Source organism: Lissotriton helveticus (assembly GCF_964261635.1).
Source record: "Lissotriton helveticus chromosome 1_1 unlocalized genomic scaffold, aLisHel1.1 SUPER_1_unloc_1, whole genome shotgun sequence".
Classification (NCBI taxonomy): Eukaryota; Metazoa; Chordata; class Amphibia; order Caudata; family Salamandridae; genus Lissotriton; species Lissotriton helveticus.
The window spans coordinates 7650354-7675753 of NW_027611648.1; the positions used below are offsets into that span (position 1 = coordinate 7650354).

Below are 25400 nucleotides of genomic sequence, written 5' to 3' on the forward strand. Positions count from 1 at the left end.
GCAGAAATATTTTTGGCATTCAGAGCACTGATATGGTTTTTCCCCAGTGTGGGTTCTTATATGCTGAGTGAGCCTGATTTTTTCACTGAAACATGTGTGGCATTCAGAGCACCGATAAGGTTTTTCCCCAGTGTGGGTTCTTATATGAATAATGAGACTGTTTTTTTGCCCGAAACATTTTTGGCATTCAGAGCACTGATAATGTTTTTCCCCAGTGTGGGTTCTTATATGCTGAGTGAGATTGCTTTTTACCCTGAAACATTTGTCACATTCAGTGCACTGATAAGGTTTTTCCCCAGTGTGGAATCTCACATGCCCAGTTAGAAGTGATTTAAGTGTGAAATCTTTTGGGCATTTAGAGCACTGATAAGGTTTTTCCCCAGTGTGGGTTCTTATATGCTGAGTGAGACTGGGTTTGTCTCTGAAACATTTCTGACATTCAGAGCATGGATAAGGTTTTTCCCCAGTGTGGGTCATTGTATGTTGAGAAAGAGCTCTTTTGTCAGTGAAACATTTCTGGCATTCAGAGCACTGATAAGGTTTTTCCCCAGTGTGGATCTTTTTATGCTGTGTGAGTCTACTTTTTAAACTGAAACATTTCTGGCATTCAGAGCACTGATAAGGTTTTTCCCCAGTGTGGATTCTTATGTGCCGTGTGAGTCTACTTTTTACACTGAAACATTTCTGGCATTCAGAGCACTGATAAGGTTTTTCCCCAGTGTGGATTCGTATGTGCCGTGTGAGTCTGCTTTTTACACTGAAACATTTCTGGCATTCAGAGCATTGATAAAGTTGTTCCACAGAATGGGTTATTGCATGTTGAGAAAGACGTCGTTTGTTACAAAACCTTTCCTGGCATTCAGAGCACTGATAAGGTTTTTCCCCAGTGTGGATTCTTGTATGTTCAATGAGTCTGCTTTTGTAACTGAAACATTTCTGGCATTCAGAGCACTGAAAAGGTTTCTCCCCAGTGTGGGTTCTTATATGCCGAGTGAGACTCTTTTTTTCACTGAAACATTTGTGGCATTCAGAGCACTGATAAGGTTGTTCCACAGAATGGGTTATTGCATGTTGAGAAAGACGTCGTTTGTTACAAAACCTTTCCTGGCATTCAGAGCACTGGTAAGGTTTTTCCCCAGTGTGGGTCCTTGTATGTTCAGTAAGTCTTCTTTTGTCACTGAAACATTTCTGGCATTCAGAGCACTGGTAAGGTTTTTCCCCAGTGTGGGTCCTTGTATGTATAGTAAGTCCTCTTCTGTCACTGAAACATTTCTGGCATTCAGCGCACTGATAAGGTTTTTCCCCAGAGTGGGTTAATGCATGTAGATATAGACTCGATTTGACACTAAACCTTTTCTGGCATTCAGAGCACTGATAAGGTTTTTCTCCAGAGTGGATTCTCATATGTTCAGTGAGTTTCGATTTATGGGCGAAACTTTTCGGGCATTCAGCGCACTGGTAAGGTTTTTCCCCAGAGTGGGTTAATGCATGTAGATATAGACTCGCTTTGACACTAAACCTTTTCTGGCATTCAGAGCACTGATAAGGTTTTTCTCCAGTGTGGATTCTCATATGCACAGTGAGATAAGATTTACGCCTGAAACTTTTTTGGCATACTTTGCACTGAGAGTGGTTTCCCCCAGTGTGCATTGTGTCAAATTCTGTGAGATAAGATTTATGGCTGTATCTTTTTTGGCACATGTAACTTTTTCCCCTAACTTAGGTTATTTTGCCTTGATTGAGGCGGTTTTGAACACTGAATTTGTTCTCACAGTCCGTGTTTTTATAAGGTGTATTCCTAGAGTTAATATCTCTACGTTTAGTTTTCTCTTGCTTATATGCCACAGTAAGAGTGAACCCGATTTTAGAGTTAGGCTTGTTTAGATAATGTTCAGCATTTATCTCTAAAAGAAATTGTGTGTAATCTTTTTAACACTTGAATTGAGCAAACTATGTCTGGAAGCAGTCCTGTAACACCTGTCGAAATATTTCTAGCAGATAATAGTCTTTAGGTTATAGCCTATCCGGCAGCAACTTATTTTGTGACTGAAGATTTTCTCAAATCTATTTGTATAGGTTCTTAGCAATGCAGTGATAAGGTGTTAGTCTGATATTTATTAATTAAACTGATAAGTACCTTTTTGCACTGACGTAATGGCAGTAACTGAGGGCGTTAGAACGTGCACAGTACTATTGTGGATCACGAGTCTCAGAACATCAGTTCCTTTTACCCTTTCTATGTTTGGTGTAAGGTTAAGTTTTGTAGTTCTGAAGACGAGGATTTATTTACATTACCTATAGCACAACTGTGCTCATTTAATCCATTTTTATATTGAACAGTTTTACATATCACTCATTCACAGCAGATACTGTTGAGGCGATTTACATAGAATTACAGAACAGTACACAATAAAAAATAAACAATCTGAGATGGTTATGAACACAATAAAGTGGTGAATTTTTAAGGTTTTCGCAAGAGTTAGCAGAGTGGGTCGTGGTTTTCTACCCAGAGTCAGATAGTCTCAAACTTGTGTAACTGGTTAAAAACAGTTGTTGAACAAAGGTGATTTTCCATTCTTTTGGTTGTTAACGTGTCAGCTTCAGAGTCTTCTCTCAGCGTCTTTTCTTTGATGGTCTGCAGAAGAAACCTTTTGTTATAACTTTCTTTTTATGCAGTGTGTGCTTCCTCTCTGGAATTACATGATGTTTTAGATGAAGGTTATTCTGTACACAGATATGGATTTGCTCTGGGTTAATGAAATGCTAAATTAGAGACTTCACTTACAGTATAGTACTTTCCTCAGCTCCCACTTCCTCGCCACACCTAGATTTTGGAAATTGTTTAAACATAGAATGCTGGATGTCCTTCAGTTTTTCAAAATAATCCTTCTTATGGCACAGACTTCAGTTGCCTGGTGCTAAATCTTGCTTTCTTCGTCAGTAATTTCAATCACCTATAGTATTAAAATTAAATAGTTAATACATGAAAATTTCCCAAAATATAATTTACAAGCCAAATCAATGCAGAGTTGCAGAATTTTGAAAATGTTGAGCTGGTTTTCATACAGAGCAGAGTGTAGAATTGTAGCCTGAGAGTACTTGGATGTAGGAGTGAGGATTTATAGAATTTTCAACATTTTATTAAGCTCACAAAGGATACATGCACCCTATGGACTTGTAACATTGAATCCCAAAGGCAGAAATTAAAGTCATATGCACTGGCACCAAACAGATATTTAAAAAAGGATACTATTAATTAATTTTTAATGTAGATTTCTGGGACGGGAATTTCCCCTCCATGGACAACAGGCGTTTCCCCTGCCCTGAGTTACCACCTACTTGTATCTGGTATCCTGACTTTTGAGTTCTGGTCTCTGTTGCACACAAATCTATTGTGTGCTGCGAGGACTATGCCTAGACATATCCCTCAACTATGTCCAGAGTATGAATCAAGGGCAATGAAATTAAGGAGTACTTTCATGTGCTCATTTTATTCCACCTGATTATCAGTTGTTAGGTTTTTCTGCACCTGGATGTACCGGGTGCAGAAAAACAGGACACCATTTTTTTCCAGACAGGAAAATAAGACTGAAAAGACGCACAAGACTCTGGGTGCAGCAGAAGCAGCCAAGACTTATGCTGTTTTTATACAAACTGGGAGAAACACACAATTCTTCCCTTTGTTAGACATTTCTTTACCCTCCCCTCCCCTGATTCACCCATCGCCCAACCAACCACATGCATTTATCTACCACCTGCTTAAAACAAGTGGTAAATAAAAGCAGAAAAACACTATGAAATAGTGAATGGCATGTGATTTGACAGGCAGAAGAATCTGTTCCTTGTGGCAACTCCCCTGTCCATGGCGTCAAACTTGTGACTGCATGTTGCTGGGGTAAATATACCACAAAGTTTAAAAAAAAACAATTACATTAGATTTTTCAGCCACTCCAGCACTGTGCAACTTCTAACAAGGGACTATGAGAGGTCTTGGACCGGTCCTGTGACCTGGAGTGTCACACCAAGTGTTCCCTTATTTAAGCCAGAGGAATGTCATGGGTTTAACAGCTAGAGCGGTGGTGGCAATGCACCCTGTTGTAAGGATCAATAGCCTGATGAGATCTTTGCATCATGATCAGTGGAGTGGCGTCCTGCTGACACACCTATGTTTATTTTTTTTGTTTTTTGTTTTTTATTAGCAATACATGAGTATTCAACTCACAAGAGTACAAACAAATTAAAGTATAGTGAGTACATGCGTCTTAACCATCACACCACATTTAAGCATATACATTTAACTCGGACAGTTCCATATCAGACCGACTTCTTCTGGTATGCCCAACTTTAGTACATAGATTAAACACAACAAAAAAAAATTGCCATTCAAAAATCCAAATAAGATAAAACAGGACCCCAAATTTGTAAGCCTAGCTTTCGCTTATGCCTACCTTTTAATGCATACAAACTATACTCTAAATTAAATTTAGCCTAGAACCTAGCCCTCCAAGCCTCAAACTACGGGGGGTTCCCTTTGTTATCAGCTTGAAGCTATACATAGCCTTAATACTGCTGTTGCTAAAAAGTTCAAATATATAGCATTCCTTGGCACACTATCAGCATTTACCCCCATCTCTACACCCAACAAAAGCTGCGTAGGCGACAAATCAATAGGTGTTTCCAAAATAGCAGTTAGAAATGTATCAACATGCTCTAATAATTCTTTTAATAGTGGACACGTACAGAAGATATGCATCACATCTACATCAGGGTTATCACAGCGAAAGCATTTCCCCTCCTGTCCACCACCCCATTTGGCAATCTTATGAGGTATCATATATAAATAAAAAAATTTTTATAATGTTGGGCAGACAGGTTAGCAGTCATAAATTATCGACTAGCTAATTCAATGGAGGTCTCCAAACTAATATCAGAACATCCTAACCTGCTTTCCCACTTACGATTATGTTCTTACAAATCATTGGATCTTGTTTCCAACATACAACTATATAACCCCCCTATTCTTACTGCTTTTCGGCTAGCTTCAATAAGAGAATTAGTCTGAATATTCCACCGGGCAGTGAGGAGATAGTTCCTAATTTGTAAATATTTTTAAAAATCTGCCCGGGTATATGGTATTGTTCCATGATCTGATTAAACAATTTCAGACCCCCTTCCGTATACAAATCCCCCACTATTTTTATACCCTTACTCTGCCAGTTCTGCACTGTCCTATCCCAAAATACACTCGGAAAGCAAGTAACAACAGTTAATGGGGTATACCAGGAGACTTTCTCTATCATGAACATTTTCTTAATAGCTTTCCAAACCTTCCAAGCTGCTAATACAGTCTTGAATCTTGTGCGCTTATAATAGCTCCAGTCTAGGTGAATGAACAAACAGTTTTTTGCATCTGACCCCAGCAACATATGATATATAGCAGGAGATTCAGCAGCCACACTTGGCCCTATTCCAGTAAAGAGTATATTCATATGTTGGAGCATGCATGCTTAGTAGTAGAGTGTAAAGTCCGGTACAGACCACGCCCCAACCGCTCTAGGTAACACCATAAACCGTGCAGCTCTGCGGGCCTTCCCTCGTGCCCATATAAAGTTCATACATAATGACTGTAGGTGTGTCAAATGAGTGCGTGAGACTTCAAGTGGAACACATCTAAAAAAAAATACAGTACTTTTGGCAGGATCATCATTTTCAGCATATTGCACCTGCCAACTAATGACAGATGCAAGCATTCACACCGATCAAGCTGTCTACACACCCCTTGTAAAAGCTTCCAACAATTAGCGCCAACTAATGCTGGTGCCGACGTCCTTAATAGCACTCCTAGATATGTTACTTCCTGTGAGACCCTTGGGTCATTAAAACCTCTAACATTATGGCACAAGATTTGCGTTTTGGCGGTGTTTAATTTATATCCCGAGACAGACCCATATTCTGCAGCGAGATGTTCTACTGCCTGTATTGCTGCTGCAGGTTTAACAGAAAGCACCGCAACATCGTCTGCGTAAGCCAGAACCCGATATTGTTGCTGCTGAACAATAACAGGCTGTATTTGTGGGCTATGGTCAAGCATTTTCAAAAAAGGCTCTATATACAGGGCAAATAATAATGGGGAGCAGGGGTAGCCCTGTCTAGTACCCCACTTTATTACCACTGCTTTTGACTCGAGGCCCAGGGTACAGATCTTAGCGACAGGTTGGCAGTATAGCGTTTGTATTGCTACTATATATTGCTGCCCAAAACACCGCTGCCGCATTACTTCCCATAAAAAACACCAAGACACTCGGTCAAACGCCTTCTCGGCATCTAACAAAATAAGGCTCAGCGGGTCCCCAGTAGCGTTGGCGTTATCTAATAATGCAATAACTCTACTAACATGATTTGTAGTGCCACGCTTAGGGATAAAGCCATGTTGTCTAATAGACACAAGTGGCGATATTACCGTGGCAAGCCGAGTGGCCAACATTTTTTAATACATTTTGCCATCCGCGTTTAAAAGAGATATGGGGTGATACGATGCTGGAAGCTACGCTGGTTTACCTTTTTTCTAAACACAATAATACTGGCTTTGCCCCACGATTTCGGTGCCAATCCACCTTGTGCTCTTTTAAATATTAATAACATATCATCTTTTATAAACTCGAAGAAAGCTTTATATACCTCCAATGGTAATTTATCAGGGCCCGCAGCCTTACCAATTGCAAGTTCCTTAATAGCTTCTTCGAGTTCCAGCATTGTAATAGGAGCTTCTAATCTCGTTACGTCCTCCTCCCCAATATCTTGCTCACACTGTTGAGATACACATTTCTTGACTTTCTGGACATCATATTGATCATCCATGTATAATGCTTCATAAAAACTTCTGAACACCTCCAGTACACCATTCTCATTCTCAACACGCTGGCCATTACTATCCAAAATGTAATTGATTCTCTCAGCTGCCTCCTTCATCCTTAATTTTTGTGCCAAGCACCTACCGCTGGCCTCCCCATATTCATAGTTAAGTCGCTGTCTTACTACATATGTTTTAGCAGCCTCTTGGCTCCATTGGAGATTTAATTTCGCCTTGATCTTTGACACTTCTACTACTAATGCCCCAATGTCCCTACCCATATGTATACCCTGAACTAGAGCCTCTTCAGCTCTGACCAGACCCTGATATAGCTCATGTTCCTTTAACGCCTGTTGCTTCTGATTATACAAACCATAACTAAGGGTTTCTCCCCTAAAAGCAGCCTTGAATGCATCCCAAACATACTCAGGATCAGTACTACCCCGATTAATACGAAAAAATTTAGCTATCCAAGCCTGCATATACACAATAAACTGCTCATCCAGGAGAAGGGAGAAGCTTCCGGTCAAAAAAAAATGCCCTGGGTTTATTCAGAACTGCTACACCTGGAATAGATGACACACCTATGTAATGCTCCATTTCTCTGCCTGTGACCAGACTTTGCACTAACATCATGTGCGTGTTTAGGGTGTTGGTGTGCGTAGCATAAAAGCAATGTGAGAGTGCGACAGAGTAAACTGCATCTCCTGCCTGCCAGTTGTGTATACAAGTGGGACCATCTAATCCTCTTTTATACCCTAGTTCAAAGTCCTCTGTTACCAAGGAATAATGTGCTCTACAAAGTACCCAGGTGCCTGCTGTGACACCAGGGATGGTGTCAGCCTGACAGTCTATCTAAGTTGAAGGGACATCACCTGCAGGCTGAATTACTTAATGGAGAAGCTTTGTACCTGTCCTGAAGAGCCAAGAAGTCTGCCTAGAAGCCTGCCTGTCTGGTAAGAAAGGGAAATGACTTTGACTATCCAGCAGGAGGACAAGGCTGTCCTGGAAGAAGCAAGGTCCGACACATCCTCGTTATTTGTAGGGCGGGCCGGAAAGCCATCCAGCAGGACCAGCTAGTCTGAGGGACCCCTCCTCCCCTGCCAAGACTCTCCCAACAGTTCAAGGCAGAAAATAAAACTCTACGACAACGTGATTGCTGAGGCCCAGTTGGACGATTGTGTGCTGCCAACTGCCCGTTCAAGGTTGAATTTGCCAAATTCCTAACACAACAGGGTCTGAATCTACTGTCTTCCTGGAGAGCCTGTGTTGGGCTTTTAGCTGCTGAATTTCTGACTACTCTGTGTCAGAAGCCCATGAGGGACTACAACTGCTCCAGTGTCTGAGCTTACACCTGTGGTCCAGCCAGCCACAGTGTGGCCTCGATTGCTGACGGTCGGGCCTCCAGAGGGGCTGCACTTACAGACAGGTCAGGTGTGACTGCTACCTTGGGACTGCTGATCTTCAGGCAACTGCAAAGAAAAGACAGAGTGGGTGCCCTACGGAATGCAGCCCTACATCCAGGACAAAAGCTCTCCACAAAAGCCTGCTGGTGGGTCACTGCTCTCTCGAGTGTTTGCGCGTGCCATTCAAGTGCCGGGAAACAGGCAAGAGACCCAGACAAGACTGACTCATCCTGTGGAAGGATAAAACGCTTACGACAGAGCATATACACATTGGGGTGACTAGAGTGACAGAACTGCACCTATACTATATTCATGATACTCCTAAATGCCCCAGGGGGCAAGAGGGTATCAGAACCGGACGCACCTGTCTGCAGCAGATGGTAGTCTGGCATCCCTGCACTATCTTTTCACCCAGACTGTCCATAAAGATGATTTCAGAGCCGCTACGCACATAGCAGTGGGAATCACAGACCATTGGCTGGTGGAGGTGCAACTCGATAGTCCGGTTGTGGACTTCATGCTACCCCCAAGGGGTGATCCGTGATATTTAAAAGACAAGACGTTCAAAGCTCGTATGAGAGATGGAGCAGACTTCTATTTTAAGGAGAACGGGCGGCCTGTTGAATCAGCTTACGTGCTATAGGATGAATTCAAGCCAGTGATCCTTGAGGACACTTACAACAAAGGGGACGGAAATACTGGGAGAGACTTCCTGAAAGACCAGACCCTGCCAATGCTAATGAATGAGGACCGAGACGCACTAGACCAAGACCTGACAGTAGACTAAATAAATAAGACAATAAGAACCTTGCAAACAAGACAAGCAACAGGGCCTAATGAGCTTCCCTCAAAATTATATAAAAGCATGATGGATAAAATCAGGGAGTACCTCCAAAAGAGGTTTAAGACTGCCTGAAAATAAAGGTGTCTCCCAGAGGACCAAAGAACGTCTGAGGTGGTGGTCATCCCAAAAAAGGACAAACCAGTAACTGAGTTTGGGTCTCATAGACCTCTCTCCCTGCTTAATTTTGAGACTAAGGTCCTTGCATAGGCCCTAGCGATCTGCCTGCTGACAGTAGCTTTATGCCACACTAGGGAACGCGCTTAAATCTCCGACACCTTAATGGAGTACCACATGCAACAGGGGATTCCTTTGCTGAACCAGTGGCGCTGCTGTCATGCTCTTGTATGTGGCCCCTCTAGTGTGCATGCGCGTCAATAACACAGTCTCCCGAGTCTTTGCCGTCCGACAGGGATGTTCCTTGTCTCCTATGCTCTTCACACATGCGTAGGTTCGCCAGGATCTCTCATATGGGGTATTCCAGTTGATCAAGAGTGGGATGAGAGAATCTCCCTCTACACTGATGTTTTGGTGTAGGATACGTAATCAGCCTTCTCGAGTGAACGAATCCTACAAATCTTTCACATATTTGGAGATTATTAAGGATATAAGATCAACTGGAAGAAGTCCTTAATATTCCTGCTGGTGGCAGGGACCCTGCGGCTGGACTCTACGTGCACAGTTTGAGTGGCACTACATGGCTTTAAATATTTGGGCGTGTTCATTACAAGAGAGCCACGGGCAGGAACATACTTCTGAAATTAGACCGGCTTCGCTGGGATGCCCCACACTTGTGGGCGCTCCCGCTCTCCTTACTGGGCCGAGTGGCCCTATTTAAAGTGATGACCCTCCAGGGTTTCCTGTACATCGTGCAAAAAACGTCCTTTAAGATCCCACCTGACATTTTCTTTTAAAAGGTAGACTGAGAACTTCAGCTCCTGTTTTGGGATGGTGGCTCTTCAAGCTGAGTAAGGTGCAGAGGGGAGTTCAAGGTGGACTGGCGGTCCGGAGCATTCGCAAGTATTACTGGGCCACGCAGCTGGTGGCAGTCACCAACTGGGTTTTTGCGGACCGTGAGGATCCTGCTTACCGGGTAGATAGATTGGCCATGGGCAAGAGAGGTTACCCCACCCCGATGCTGTATCGAAGAAAGTATGAGTGCGCCCTACCAACTCATATCCAAACAGTGGTAAGGGTGTGGAGAGAGGCTACCAAGTGTTTAGGCTGAGAAGCCAAGCTGACTGAAATTACTCCACTGTATGATGGTGATCTTTTAAGTGCAGTGGGAGGATTGCAGGGCTTTACAAAATAGGGATTGATTAGCTTAGAACGCCGGGCGATGTGTGGAGGAGTCAGGCGCTTGTGTCCTTCACAATCCTACAACAACGGTATATTAGGTGACTAAAGACGGTTCTGACATTTGCAGGTGGGTCAAGCTCTGCAAATGTAAATGTAAATGTCAAGGTATTTGTAGAGCGCGCTGCCACCAAGCGGCTATTACTCATACCGCTATGGAACCCCTCCTGGCTTTCCCTGTGAAGTGTCCACTCCTGGGCACCCCCAGGGTGAAGCCAGGCATCCTAGCGCTGTTGGGGCCGGTGTAGAGGTTAAGCAAGCTATTGCCCAGAGTTGCAGCGAGGGACCCATGATTAGACAAGGCACCGAGGCGAGAATTGTCAGGTCTGAGGAAATTGAGCCCAAGACCCGCCGAGGCGGGAATTGAACCCTGGTCCCGGGCTAGACCTCTGCATCAGGGTCTGCCGCTCTAACCATTGAGCCACACTCCTCCGAAAAAGCAATCTCAACCATCTATAGGAAGTTTATCTACAATTCTCTGGATCCCTTGGGGATGTTTCAGGCGACCATTCACCAACTTTTGTGTTTTTCAAAAACAAGCTTTCAAAGCTGGAGTTGATTTTTAAAAACCAATAACTAATCACCCTCACACCCTTGGAACTTTCTCCCTGATTAATTTTCTCCCAGGAAGTGGGTTTCATTTAAAAACAAATTCTCATCACGACTGCCAGGTATTCCCTGGTGGTCCTGAATAAGAGAAAAATACCTCAGACTGCCTGATCTAGAGAGGAAGGGCCGTCCGATGTATTTACATCAATGCCACTCAAGTAAGGCTGGACAAATGACAATCCAGCTGACTTGCATTAGGTCAGGCAGACCATCCGTTTGTTGGACATGATACTCCACCACGCTTGTGCAGGAGTACCCTGCTCACCAAACTCTAAATCAAGACCTTTATCTTGTCTGTGCTATGCATGTATCTATAGTTCTGCTTCATTATGTCCATCAGTGTTTGTATTAGTTACCTGTTATTGAGGCTTGTGTGTTTAGTACAGCGTAATCTTACGGTGTGTGTGTGTGGGTTTATTGGAACCCTGCGGTTTAATCTGCACTTGTTGTTTATGCCGTGTTATCACACCCTTGTAATTATAAAAAGTATGTTACAGGCGGCCAGGTGTCTCTTGCCCGTGACTTCTGCAGAAGTAATGGTGCACAGTTAACAGCAGCAACATTGCAAAGTGTCAAGAGCCTGATTTAGAGTTCGCTGGCAGGGTTAGTCAGACAGAACCGTGACGGATATCCTGGCCGCCGTATTACAAGCACCACTGAATATAATATATGAGAGCCTCATTTCTTTCTTTCGTACTTTCTATTTCCCTTGTTTTTATTATCTTTACTAGCTGTACCCGGCCACGCGTTGCTGTGGCTCAGTCTGGTTAAATGGAAAAGAAAGAAAAGGACAAGCGCACGTTTCTAATATGTTTAATTTCACAATGCTTGTGGGTATACAATATTTTTTGTTGTTCCATTGTCTGTGCAGATGTAGAGATTGTCTGGTTTTCCGACTCTAGAACACCCAACATATAATTGTCCCTGTGAGAAGCAAGATCTAAACCGCACAATTCTAAAGATTGGCCCTGAGCTTTTTAAAAAAAAAAAAATTTAAACAAACTGTACAGTATCATAGCAAGTACCCATGTTTTTTTGTTTTTGCTGCTTGTTATCCAGTATTTACCGATATCAATTTGATACATGTTTAAATCACATCACATCAGTTAATATAACAGAAACAAACAGTACAGATGGTAGCTTTTGGACGCATCCTTAATATATAACATGTAACAGAACCGCAGGTCGCGGTTGCATCCTGTTCTTTTAAATTATGTTGCAAACTGAACCAACTCCTCCCCCCTTCCTCCACCCACTTCACGGTCTGCCATCCTGACACCAACTGTCCATCCTAATATATGTAGACTATTGCCTCTATGCGTCCCTTGTAGTTGTTGCGCATCAACCAAATCAATAGGGTCTGTTCGGGCCTTCGATTAAAAACACGCACGTATTCGACACACGTGTATTTGAATCCAACGTTGTGTATATAAAAACACGCACGTTTTCAAATCCAATGTTGTGTCAAAACTTCAAAGCAATCGGTGGAGTACTTTCGGAGATTTTAGATTTTGAACAACGAACAGTTACATTTTTATTTATATAGATAGATTTCACTTTTTTTTGTCCTCTTTCTTATTTCTTTTTCTGTTTCTCTCTATTCCTGGCTTATCTCTCATTCATTTCTTAATTTAAGAATGCTTAGCCCCTAAAGCATTTTATTAATTCATTTGCATTTCTTCTTTCCTGTCATGGGGATGACTGCACAGATATCCTTACAAGTAGGATCTTTTGAATTCTGCATGAACCTGTTTACTAATGGTCCTAGTGGAAGGTGTCATTTAGAAGTTAATTATATGTTTCTTATGTGAGGTAGGGTGGGTATGTGTGAGAATGTGTGTGAGTGAGAGAGCGTGTGTGTCTGTGTGTCTATGTTATGTTATTTGTACTTGTAAAGCGCACTGCTACCCTAGGGTGTCCTGCCGTTGAGTACTGGTGACCTGGGGAGCATCAGCTGTTTAGTGGGAGAAGAATCATGTTTTCAAACCCTTGCGAAAAGAAAAAAGGTTTAGCGCATTTCTGAGATGGAACGGAAGTTCATTCCATGCTTTGGAGGCACAGTGGAGAATACTTCTGCCTCCCCAATTAGTTTTCTTAAAGGTGGAGGTTTGGACTAATTTGGATCCGGAGTAACGTAGGAACATACCATGTAAGTCTGGTTTTAAGAAACTCCGGACCAATCCCATTAACCGCCTTAAAGACGACACAAAGTGCCTTGAAGCGTGATCTAAGTGGAACTGGGAGCCAATGCAGTTTCTTAAGTTCTCCTTTGACCGAAGCAAACCTACGGGTTCCCGTCAGCATTCTCGCTGCCGCGTTCTGGACCAGTTGCAACTTGTTCATATGTTGTTTCTGAACATTAAGATAGAGGCTGTTGCAATAGTCCAGACGGGACATAATGAGTGTAGTGACAACCGTCCTTAGGTTTTCTGCCGATAGGAAGAACTGATTTTTTTGCTGAAGTTACCTGATTCACTAGGTCCCCCATGGTGAGTTTGTTATCCACCATGACTCCCCAATTCTTAGCTTTCCTAGAGAGTGTAGGGCACGATCCTAGATCCTCCGGCCACCAGTCTGGGGTCCAGACCCAGGGATTATTGCCAAATTTTAACACCTCAATTTTAGCTGAGTTGAGTTTTAAACAGTTGGACGACATCCAGGTGGAAATAGAGCTCATGCAATTATAGAACCTCTCCCCCGCCTCCCTTTCCGCACCCTCCATCAGTGATAGCACAATTTGTGTGTCATCAGCGTAGGAGGTGAGCTGGAAACCAAACGACTTGATGACACTGGCCAGGGGTACCACTTAGATGTTAAAAAGCGTAGGGCTCAACGCCGAGCCCTGTGGCACCCCGCAGGGAAGTGAGAAGGGTTCCTAAGTGTTGCCATCTAAATCTACTGTCTGAGCTCTGTCAGACAGGAAGGAATGTAGCAGTTTCCATGCTGAGCCCTTCACACCAATATCAGAGAGCCTGTTCAGCAGGACCTTACGGTGGACCGCATCAAAGTCCGCGGATAGGTCCAGGAGGATTAAGATGGCATTACCTCCCCTATCCACTGCTTCTCTGATTTCCTCGGTTGATTTTATTAAAGCCAGTTCCGTTCTGTGAAAAGCTCTAAACCCATATTGCGATGGGTCCAAGGAGTTATTGGCAGAGATAAAGTTGCTGATTTGGCTATTTATTTCTTTTTCCAGTAATTTGGCAGGTAGTGGAAGCCTAGAGATAGGACGATAATTATTCGGGTCCTTAGGGCCAAGATTACTTCTTTAGAAGAGGAAGCACAGAGCCTTTTTCCAATTTTTGGGAAAAATTCCAGTCCGGAAATCTGCATTAAGCAGGGGTGTGAGAGACGTTCCAAAAGTTTCCGGAATTTGCTTAGCAATTCCAACAGGACACGGATTACTAGGGGCACCTGATTTTAGCATAGACAACAATTTGCCCAAATCTGCCTTCTCAATCGGGGTGAAATGCTCCAGTAGTTCTGCCGGGGCACCTAAGCTTCATGATTCTGTTAGATTGAAATCAGTCTGAGTATCATTGATTAGACCATTGAGCGAGGTAAAAAAAAATCTACTTTGGTTTTAAAAAAGCCAGCTATTTTATTACAAAATTCTGCATCCCCCTGTTTCTTTGGAGTGGCAGGGTTAGCTAGTTTAGAAAAATCATTCCACTTTTAAAAAAGCCTTCCTTGGAGTCATCGGACCCGAGTAACTTTCGTCCAATTTCCCAGCTTCCTTTTCTGGCTAAGGTTACTGAGGCATATGTGAAGTCAGTCCTGGCAGAATCTGTCGAGCATTTCAAGTGGTGGCACCACCGTTTCATTCTCACATACATGCTATTAAACACGGGGTTCCTCAGGGCTCTATATTGAGCCCTGCACTTTTTAACATCTTTGTACGGCCCCTAGTCCTGCTGGCAAAAAGCAGAGGGTTGTCATTGGTTTCATACGCCGATGACACCCAGCTAGTCATCACTTTTTTCGAGGAACTGCCAAGACAATCTCATCACATTGAAAGAGGACTTGGTAGCTATCTCTGACTGGATGGCAGCTAGTTGTTTACAGCTGAATGCTGCCAAGTCAGAAATTCTAGTGCTGGGTAGAGACAGCTCCCTCTGGTCAGAGCAGTGGTGGCCTGTCAAACTTAAACCTGCACCCCAGCCAAAGAAGGCTGTAAAATATTTGGGCTTTTCGATCGATAGCGAACTTTCATTTGATGTGCAATCCAAGGCCCTGTCTGGATCCTGCTTTGGTCTCCTAAGAGGGTTGAGGCCCCTACTTGGCTATTTTGCACCAAAAGTTCGCCAAGTCATCCTTCAGGCTACAATTTTGTCAAGGCTGGACTATGGGAACTCCTAATATTTAGGCGTCAACAAGTCCTGTATTGTCCGCCTGCAGAGAATCCAGAACCCAGCAGCTCGCGCCCTGCTAGCTTTGCCCAGATCTTGCTCAGTCTCGCACCTTCTGCCTAAATTGCACTGGCTACCGATAGCGAAAAGAATCCAGTTTAAGTCTTTGTGTGTGGCTCATAAAATATTGACCTACCAAGGACCGCAGATTTTGGCGAGTCTGCTGGCCCATTATGTAAAGAACCGCCTTTTGCTTTCAGCTAATGCGGGCTTGGCTTGCACTTCCCGTTTTCTCAGAGCTAGAGCGGGCGGTCGATCATTTAAAGTTCAGGCGGCACGCCTCTGGAACTCTCTTCCTACATCTATCAGAGGACTCCAGAACCATCTGGCCTTTCGTAAGGCGTTAAAGACCTGGCTCTTTCCAGCTTAGGCTCTTCTTTTTCCTTTGAAGTGTTTCAGCCATGGCTTAGTTAGCGCTGGGACACCCCGTCACTGGGGCAGCTATGCGCTTTATAAAACTTAAAACATTAAAAATAGTTCTAAACAATTCTTTGGAATTGGATTCGGCCATGGTATTTTGTAACGAGAAGTACTCATTTTTTAGCTTCCAAAAGAGCTTGCTTGTAACTGAAAATACAAGTTTTGTAATTCTCCTTCTCTGCTTTGTCATAAAATTTCCGCCAATTCACCTCTGCAGGAGAGGCCCGTTTGGGAGTCCATTTTTTGTGAGAAACAAGCTGATCACAGGCATCCAAAAGCCAATTATTATAAATGGTCGTGGCCTCCTCCACATCCAGCGGGAGCTGGTACATTTGGTTTTCCAAGACATTTCCCAGTCCCTCCACATCCAGCTTGTCTGAGTGTGAGTCTCAATATAGTATGCAAAAACAACAATTGATGGACAGAATGCAGAACAATGTCATACATTCACCCCAGTACAGAGATCTGGGCCTAAATCCATCGTTTTTTTCCACTCCACACCACCCCAGTTCAGACATGGCCATATGCAAATCGGTTTGACCCTGTGCCTCATGGGAACAGTCCAGCCCGAACTGCCAAGCCATGCCTTCCCTGGACTGGAAACAAGCTTCCGAGGACCGGTTTCTGGCATTTCAGCCGTCTTCAGCCAGGATAGCTTGACTACAGTGGTGTGGAGAGCATGGGACTCACGTCTGAGCATACCCATCCCTCTCGGGGTGACAAATGCAAATCTCAATATAGTATACCATAGTGTGCAGAGTGTCCAGTGGATCCCCAGAGATTTTACAGAGGTTAAATTAGATGATACTAATGCTCTTTTGTGGTAGTGTGGGGGAGCAGTTAGATGTATCCGGGGGTACTGTTAAGCACTTGTTGTACACACAGTGGCAATAATGACACACACTGTTGTACGCACAGTGGTAATAAATGACACACACTCAATGAATAAATCTGATATCAATTTATAAAATGATACTTGGTTAGATTTATTTTGCAGAACCACAGAATTTCATCTAGAGTAAATATGTTTTGCAATATTAGGACTGTCCAATATAAAAAGTGGATAATTCGTGCAATTTTCAGACTTTGCAATGTTAACTTATGGGGTGAAAAAAACATTCAACATACGTATAGGCAACATCCACTTACAAGACCATTCTTCGGAAGTTAAGGTCAGTATTGGACAAGGTTCAGTTCAGAACCAACAGTGCACCACCAGCGGCACGTGGGCGCCCAAGTGCAAGTTCAAGGTTAGAAACCCCATACAAGCTAAAGGAGACTGGGGCAATCGGACAGAGGCTGCTTACAGGTAAGTAACAGCGGCTTGGAGGAAGTAGGTGGTCAGGAACTGAAGTTCATGGACTGGGGATGCCACCTAAAACCTAGATTTAAGGGCGTTACAAGGGAGTGACAGGTAGTGTCCAATGGGCCCTTTGCCTGGGGTGTCTACGCACTCTAACATGCCCACCTTCTGTGAGATCCGACTTAGCGGATGGGTGCAGGTTTGAGTGTTTGTTCTTTGGATTTGCCGTGGCTCTGCTCACTGAGATTGTTTCCAGAAGGAGCTGAATGAAGTATAGACTTGCCCCGTGTGAACTGGCATACCCAATTTGGGACATTTGAGTAGACGCCCTCATTTTTGAGGACGTGTACACCAGTACCCGTGTCCTGATGAAGCCTAAAGAAATATTTGGCGGAAGCGCGACTGCGTCGACACCATTCTAAGGAGTCCCCTTATATTGATTTATTGTGTTTCGTTTCTGGCGCCTTCTTCTCTATATTTTTGTGTATAAAGAATTTACAACTTAGGCGCGGAGAGGATTTCCTTTATAGCTTTATATCACTTAAGGTTATAGTGAATACTGTTTATCCTAATTATTTTTCTTTCCTTTTGTAGGGTACACATTGTTTCTTTATATGTAATGTATATAATGTATTTGTATGATGTATATATATATATATATTGTAAATATGTATCATCTATATATTATTTTTGCTGTTGTGCCACCTTGTCCTGTGATGCGTATATCTGTGTTTGTGAATTTGTGAAATCATATGCTTTACAAATAATTGTACATTACAAGGTAATTAAATATATCTTGTGTATAAAGTTTGTTGTCCAATTGATCCCTCTATACCCCCTTTGTTCTACTTTTTCATCCTTGTGACGTACCTAGCCCAGGTTTGGGAGGGTTATTTGGGCAGAACCCCTGCATTATTTTTTCACCTTCTGTGAGAGGAGGACACAGTCCTAGCCCTAACTGGATAAGTCCCATCATCTTCAAGATGGGGGGCACTGAAAAGTGTACTTGACCTAGCCTCCAGCACCCGAGGGCTGGAGTTGGCAGAGGGGGGCTCATCTCCTCTTCTATCAAAGGTTTACCACCTGTCCTGCTGCCAAAAAGGGGTGAGGACAGGATGGAGGCCAGCTCCTTCGAACAGGAGAGGCTGGGGTCGCATTACAAAGGAGGCAAGACCTCTGAAGCTCCCCACCACGGATGGCTCTTCCTGTGCAGGGGGAGATGTGAACACCTCCACCCAGGAAAGGCATTGTTCTCAGCCTCAGAGTGCGCAGGCACTCTCCCCTGAGGTCAGAACACACTCTGGTGGTAGCAGGCTGGCTCAGGCCAGTCAAGGACCATTCTGAGGATTGGTAGGTTTCATGGGACCCCTCTAAGGGGCCCTCTGCGTGCAATTTTTAATAAAATCGACACAAATCAGTGCAGGTTTATTGTGTTGAGATGCTTGGTGATAAACATCACATATTTCAGTGAAGCCATCATGGAGCCGGCGAACTCATAATGACGAGTGTCCAGCCTATGTACTTACCATGACTTCCCTGGTCACTTACAATATCCAGGAATCGACTAGGATATTGCAGGGGCATCAGGGGCATTTCATGCAGATATGCCCTCACAGGGGGGAGAGGATGTGGTGCAGCAGCAAGAGCTGCCGTCTCGGGAAATGGGGTTCCGGGCTCAAGTCTCTGCTTCAGCGCAACATCCTGTGATTCTGGGCAAATCACTATCTCCCGGTGCCCATAGACAGCGTCTGTAAACCCTCACAGGTGATGAGCTGCAATATATAAATCTGTGAACTTTAACTCCCTGCCTGAGATATGGGAAGACACCCCTCTAGCAGTGTTCATGGGTATGACACACAGGTCGGCTCTTCAGTTTTGTCTGCAACAAGACACTCAGGCCGCTGTGGCAGTATGCATGTGCTTGGTGAGGGGCCCCTTAGGGTGGCATAATGAATATGCTACTTACCAGTATGCATCTTTTCTTGGCATGTAGGGCTGCTAACATTCATATCTATAGCATAGATCGCCGCCTAGTATTGGGTCCGGATGATTGCACATTGTTGTCCTGGAAGAGTCTTCGAAGTATCACGAGATAGGTGGCTTCTCCCTGGACTACAGTGCGCATGGGCATCGACTCCATCCCCAGATTGTTTTTAGCCATTGTGGCAAAGATGGAGTGTAATAGTGTAAGCGATGGCCATGCTAATGATTGAATGCAAGAAAAGTCTGCAGTCGCTACGGGCGCCGGGGAGGAGGGCGGGCGATATGAATGTAAGCAGCCCTACATGCCAAGAACAGATGCATACTGGTAAGTAGCATATTCAGTTCGAGGCATGTGGGCTGTTAAATTCATATCTATAGCATAGAATACATAGCAGTCCCTCCATTAACGGCGGCCGCCCGTGCCAGCTGCAGAAGTTTGAAAAAGTGTTTTAAGAACAGCCTGTCCTACAGCTGCCTGCTGTTTGGAATGCACATCTACACAGTAATATTTGGTAAAAGTATGTGGTGTAGACCATGTGGCTGCTCTACAATTGTCTTCCAAAGGAATGTTACCTAGGAATGCCATGGAGGCCCCCAACTTGCGTGTGGAGTGTGCCCTGGGGGGGACCGTTAAAGTGCGCTTAGCTTTCTGATAGCAAATCTGAATACACTTAACGATCCACCTGGCTATTCCTGCTTTGGAAATGGGGTTGCCTTTGTGCTGGGCTGAGAAAGCAACAAAGAGTTGCTGTGTCTTTCTAAAATGTTGTGTTCTGTCAATATAGTACATTAACGTCCTTTTGACATCAAGCGTATGGAGCATTCTTTCTGCTACTGTTTCTGGGTTTGGAAAGAATGTGGGCAGTTCAATGGTTTGATTGACATGAAACTGCGACACCACCTTAGGAAGAAACTTGGGGTTAGTGCAGAGCACCACCCTGTTTGATTGAATTTGTATAAATGGCTCTTGTATCGTGAGCGCCTGTAGCTCACTAACACGTCTTAGAGACGTGATGGCAATGAGAAAAGCCACTTTCCATGTCAAGAACTGAATCTCACATGAATGTAGAGGCTCAAAAGGTGGGCCCATCAACCTGGTGAGCACCACATTGAAGTTCCACACAGGAGCCAGGGGTCCTGGGAGGAATGACCCGTTTCAGCCCTTCTAGGAAGGCTTTAATGGCAGGCACCCTGAAAACAGAGAGATGCTAAGTGTATCCGAATGGAAGCATATGCTAGATTGCATTTGTAAAGATGTAACAAATAGCAGATGATGTTAGGAATGGATGCATCTAGCGGGTTGATATTGTGTTCTGTACAGTACATGACAAACCGCTTTCATTATGCTGCATAGCAAGCTCTGGTAGTGGGCTTTCTTGCCTCCCGGATGATGTCCATGCATTCAGGAGGCAAATTAAGGTAGCCAAACTCTAAGACCTCAGGAGCCAGATCGCCAGATTGAGCTGTTGCGGATCTGGATGCTGAATGTCGCCATGGTTCTGCGTCAAGAGTCTGGGTGTGAGGCGCAGCCTTTGATCCGGTACCACGGAGAGTTCTAGAAACGTGGTGTACCATGGTTGGCGTGCCCACGTTGGAGCAACCAGGATGAGCGTCATCGAGTGTTGCTTTAGCTTTCTTGCCACCAGCGGAATGAGAGGTGCTGGGGGAAAAGCGTACGCAAATTTGCCTGACCAGTTCATCCATATCGCATTGCCCTGCGACTGTGGGTGAGGGAACCTGGCGGCAAAGCTTTGGCATTTTTCGTTTTCCCTTGTGGCAAACAGGTCTATCTCTGGATGACCCCACTGCTGAAAGTACGGGCGGAGTACTGATGGATGTAACTCCCACTCGTGCATCTGGTGGCTTTACCTGCTGAGCAGATCCGCCATCTGATTGTCCTTGCCCGGGAGGTGTTCCGCCATGAAGAAGATGTTCCTCTGAATGGCCCACTTCCACATGCTCTGAGCCAGATGAGACAACTGTGGAGAGTGTGTACCTCCCTGCTTTTGGATGTAGTACATGGCCGTCATGTTGTCCGTCCGGATCAACACGACTTTGTTGCACAGATGTACCTTGAAGGACTTGAGTGCCATGAAGATTGCCATCAGTTCTAGGTAGTTGATGTGCATCTTCCTTTGCTGCGTCGTCCACAGTCCCTGCACCGTGTAGTGGAGCACATGAGCTCCCCATCCCTGGAGAGATGCGTCCATTGTCAGGATAATCTGTGGCACAGGCTCTTGGAACGGTAGGCCCTTGCAAAGGTTGTGTGGATTCCACCAATGCAGAGAGTTGTATGCCCGACCGGTCACCAACACTAGGTCCTTCAACTGTCCTTGAGCCTGAGTCCACTGATGCGCCAAGCATTCTTGGAGCGGACGCATATGCAACCGTGCGTGTGGGACTATGAAGATGCAGGAGGCCATCATGCCTATCAACTGCATGAACACTCTCGCTGGGAGTGAGTGTTGCGGTGTGAACCTCTGGATTAGCGACTGGATATGGTCGATCCTCGCTGGGTTTGGCTGAGCTGTGGCAGCCAGAGTATTTATCGTTGCGCCAAATACTGCCGCACATGGGCTGGCTAAAGGTGCGACTTTGGATAGTTTAGTGAAAACCCCAGACTGTGAAGGAGGTGAATGGTGTGGGACATGTCTGCGGCGCACTGCTGTGCCGACTTGGCCTGAACTAGCCAGTCGTCTAGGTAAGGGTAGACATGTATGTTCTGCCTCCTGAGGTGCGCCGCTACTGTCGCCAGACATTTCGTGAACACTCTGGGGGCAGTGGTCACTCTGAAGGGGAGGACTTTGAACTGGTAATGCCGGTTTTGGATGGTGAACCTGAGGTATTTCCTGTGGGATGGATGGAGTGGTATGTGAAAGTAAGCATCCTTGAGGTCCAAGGTTTCGAGGAAGTCTCCCTGGTTTAACAATGGAAGAACCTGCTGCAGTGTCAACATGTGGAAGTGTTCTGAGAGAATGTACTGGTTCAGAGGCCTGAGGTCCAGAATCGGTCTGAGTGAGCCGTCCTTCTTTGGGATTAAGAAGTACAGGGAATACACCCCTGTGCCTTCTTCCTCCACCGGCACGAGCTCTATTGCGCCTTTTTGCAGCATCACAAGAACCTCCTGCTGCAATAAGTGCAAGTGCTCTGCTGACATAGGACGTTGTCTTGGGGGTATGTTGGGTGGAGTGGATGTTAACACCAAACAATAGCCGAACTGGATAAGTTTCCTTACCCACCTGTCTGTGGTGATGGACTTCCAGACTGGCAGGAACTGTTGGAGTCTCCCCCCGACAGGTGTTGGATGGTCGGGGGGCAGTGACAGGAAGTCACTGTTTGTTGGTGGCAGAGGAACGGGAACTGTTGTTGCCTCTGCCTCTGCCCTTGGCGCTGTTTCCCCGTTAACCTCTTCTACCCTGCTTGGGGTACGAGGATTGCGCCCCACCTTTATTGAATTGCGTCTGCTGTGCCAAGTGTCCTCTGTTAACACCTCGATTGCCTGAGCGACGAAAAGTGTTCCCTCTGAATTGCTGAGACTGGAGAGCACCCATGGATTTGGCAGTCTCAGTATCTTTTTTGATTTTTTCGAGGGTGGTGTCAACCTCTGGACCAAATAACCTGTCTGGGTTAACGGGCTGGTTGAGGATAGTAGTCTGTATCTCTGGCTTGAACCCTGAGATGCGGAGCCATGCTTGACGCCTCAACATCACACTAGTGTTGATTGCTCTCGCTGCCGTGTCCGCAACGTCTAGCGCACATTTTATTGCAGCGTTGGAGATGAGCTTGCCCTCCTGGATAAGCATCTCAGCTCCCTCTTTAAACTGGTCTGGAAGGTGTTGCAACAGCTGCTCTAGGGTGTCATAGTGTGCCCTATCGTATCTGTCCAACAGAGCCTGTGTGTTTGATATGCGCCAGATGTTGGCTGCCTGAGCTGCCACCCTCTTCCCCGATGCCTCCAGCACATTTGATTCTTTGTCTGGGGGAGGAGCTTCACCCGTGGTTTGCGAGTTCGCCCTCTTGTGGGCATTAGAAACCACTAAAGAGTCCAAAGGCAACTGGCCCCGTATGTAGGTTGGGTCGCCAGGTGCTGGTCTGTATTTCTTCTCTATTCTAGGGTTGACAACCCTTGATCTCGTGGGTTCCTTGAAAATGTCTGTGGCATGCTTAAGGACCCCTTTTAGCATTGGAAGAGTTTTCACAGTTTTTTCGGCAGCGGAGAAAGTGTCAAAAAGAAAGTCAACCTCCACAGGGTCAGCATGCATTTCCACTTTATGGTTTGTAGCTGCCCTTTCAATCAAGGCATTAAATGCCGCAGAATCTTCAGTGGGAGACGTTTTCACATTATATACCTGAGGGTCATGGACAGCTTGCTGGTCCCCTTGATCACCTGTGTCCATCCACGAGTCCTGTTGCTCATCAGGCTCTGTGTTTGCAGGAAAATTATACTCCTCATCCTGCTCACCCTCATCTCCATCTGAGTAAGTGGGTGAAGGTGTTGCACTCCTCCTAGGCTGTGGAAGAATGTGTTCAACCAGTACTGGTGTCTCTGGTGCTGGGTTTATTCTCTTTAGAGGAATTACAAATGACTCCAAAGGCTGTGATGTAATTTTCCTCTTGTAGAGCGTGAGCTTTCCTGTGTCGGCGTCAATGAAATGCTCCGACTGCTCTTCCAATAAAGGTTGTCGATGACTTAAACTTCCACTCGGGCGAGTTTGTTTCGACACTTCAGAGTCCTTGGGCACCAATCGTGGTGCAAAGGCCTTCGGCGCCACCTTAGGCGGTAGAGTGTAGAGGATCGGCATCGAAGTCTTCTTCGGTGGGGCCATCGGCTTCGGTGCTGAAGGCGTTTTCGGCTCCGACGCTGACGCCTTGTCCCGTATCCGCTTGAGGAAGTCCGAGACCTGCTTCGTGAAGGAAGCGGATAGTTTCGTCGACCCGACCGATGACCTCGGTCCACCCCCAGGGGAAGACCCGAGCGTCGATGACTTCTGTTTGCCTGTCTGAGGTGCAGGAGTATCTTCGACCACTGCGCTTCGATCACCTTCCACGGTCGCAGACGTCGACGCCGACGGCTTCGGATCGGCAGCTTTTGCCTTTGGCGTCGGGACTCCAGACTTCGGCTCGGCGCCCTTTGCCGACTTTGTCTCGACGGGCCTTGTGCCTTTTGGCTCGATAGCCTTGCCTGGTGTAGGCTCGACAGTCTTCTTGGACTTCGACTCGACCACCTTGCTCGACACCTTGCTCGACACACCTGCTCGACGACTTTCTTCGAGCTTGGCTCCTTGACCACTTTCGGCACCTTTGCCTGGTTGACAGCCTTCTTTGACTTTAAGGCCTCCGAAGACGACGGCGTCGATGGTGGATTAGCCGTCTTCGGTTTCGATGGCGTGTTCTTCTTTGTTTTCGGCGACACCGATGGTTTCGGTTTCGATTTTGGTAATGGCGGCTCCGCTGGGGTGTCCGTAGCCGGGCCGGAAGGTGGGGCCGTGGATCGAGGTGTAAGGTCTTGGGTAAGGCCATGTGGCGATCCTGTGACCTGAGCCTTTGTAAAAGTGCGTACGGGGCATAGCTCTTCCTCTGAGCTATCTTCCATGGCCCCATATGCTTCGTCGTCGTCCCCTACCTCATCAACGACTTCCTCTAGGTCTTGGCCTTCGTCGTCCACTTCGTAGACGGACACGACCTCCACCGATGTAGGTGAAATCTGCAGTTGAAGCTCTTGCTCGTCTGCTTCGTCGTCGTCGAAGATGTCCACCGGTGCCGGAGCCGATCGCTGGGCCTCGAGGCGCGCCACGCGCCGCATCTTGATCGTCTTCTTCGATCGAAATCGTGAACAGGCCATACAGTTGGCCTCATCGTGGTCCGGCGACAGGCACTTGTTGCACACAGGATGGACGTCGATGTGTGGGTACTTAGAACCACACACGGGGCAGTGCGTGAACGGACTCCGTTCCATGCCGTCGAAGTCTTGCTGCGTCGACTGGGCCTCGATCACCGAAGAGTCACCCGACTCCCCGGATATCCAACTCGACGAGTTTGAGTATACACGAGACCGAACGCGAACAATACCGACGGTGTAAAAGAAGGCCTTTTGGCCTTGAAAAAAGTTTTTATCGATTCCGAACAGGAGATGTCGAAATCACATCCGAACCCAATGACGGAAAAAAACAATCTGGGGATGGACTCGATGCCCATGCGCACTGTAGTCCGGGGGAGGAGCCAC

The 25400-nt window shown here is 45.6% G+C and overlaps 1 long non-coding RNA gene across 1 annotated transcript in view; it reads right to left on the bottom strand.

Moving 5' to 3' along the window:
• Nucleotides 1-893: 893 nt before the first annotated feature.
• Nucleotides 894-25400, bottom strand: part of LOC144805404 (uncharacterized) — a 48897-nt gene continuing 24390 nt past the window's right edge. The window contains exons 2-3 of the long non-coding RNA XR_013605508.1: nt 2786-2954; nt 894-2690 (exon numbers count right to left, since the gene is read on the bottom strand). This is a non-coding gene — a long non-coding RNA (uncharacterized LOC144805404). The remainder of the gene's footprint in view (nt 2691-2785; nt 2955-25400) is intronic.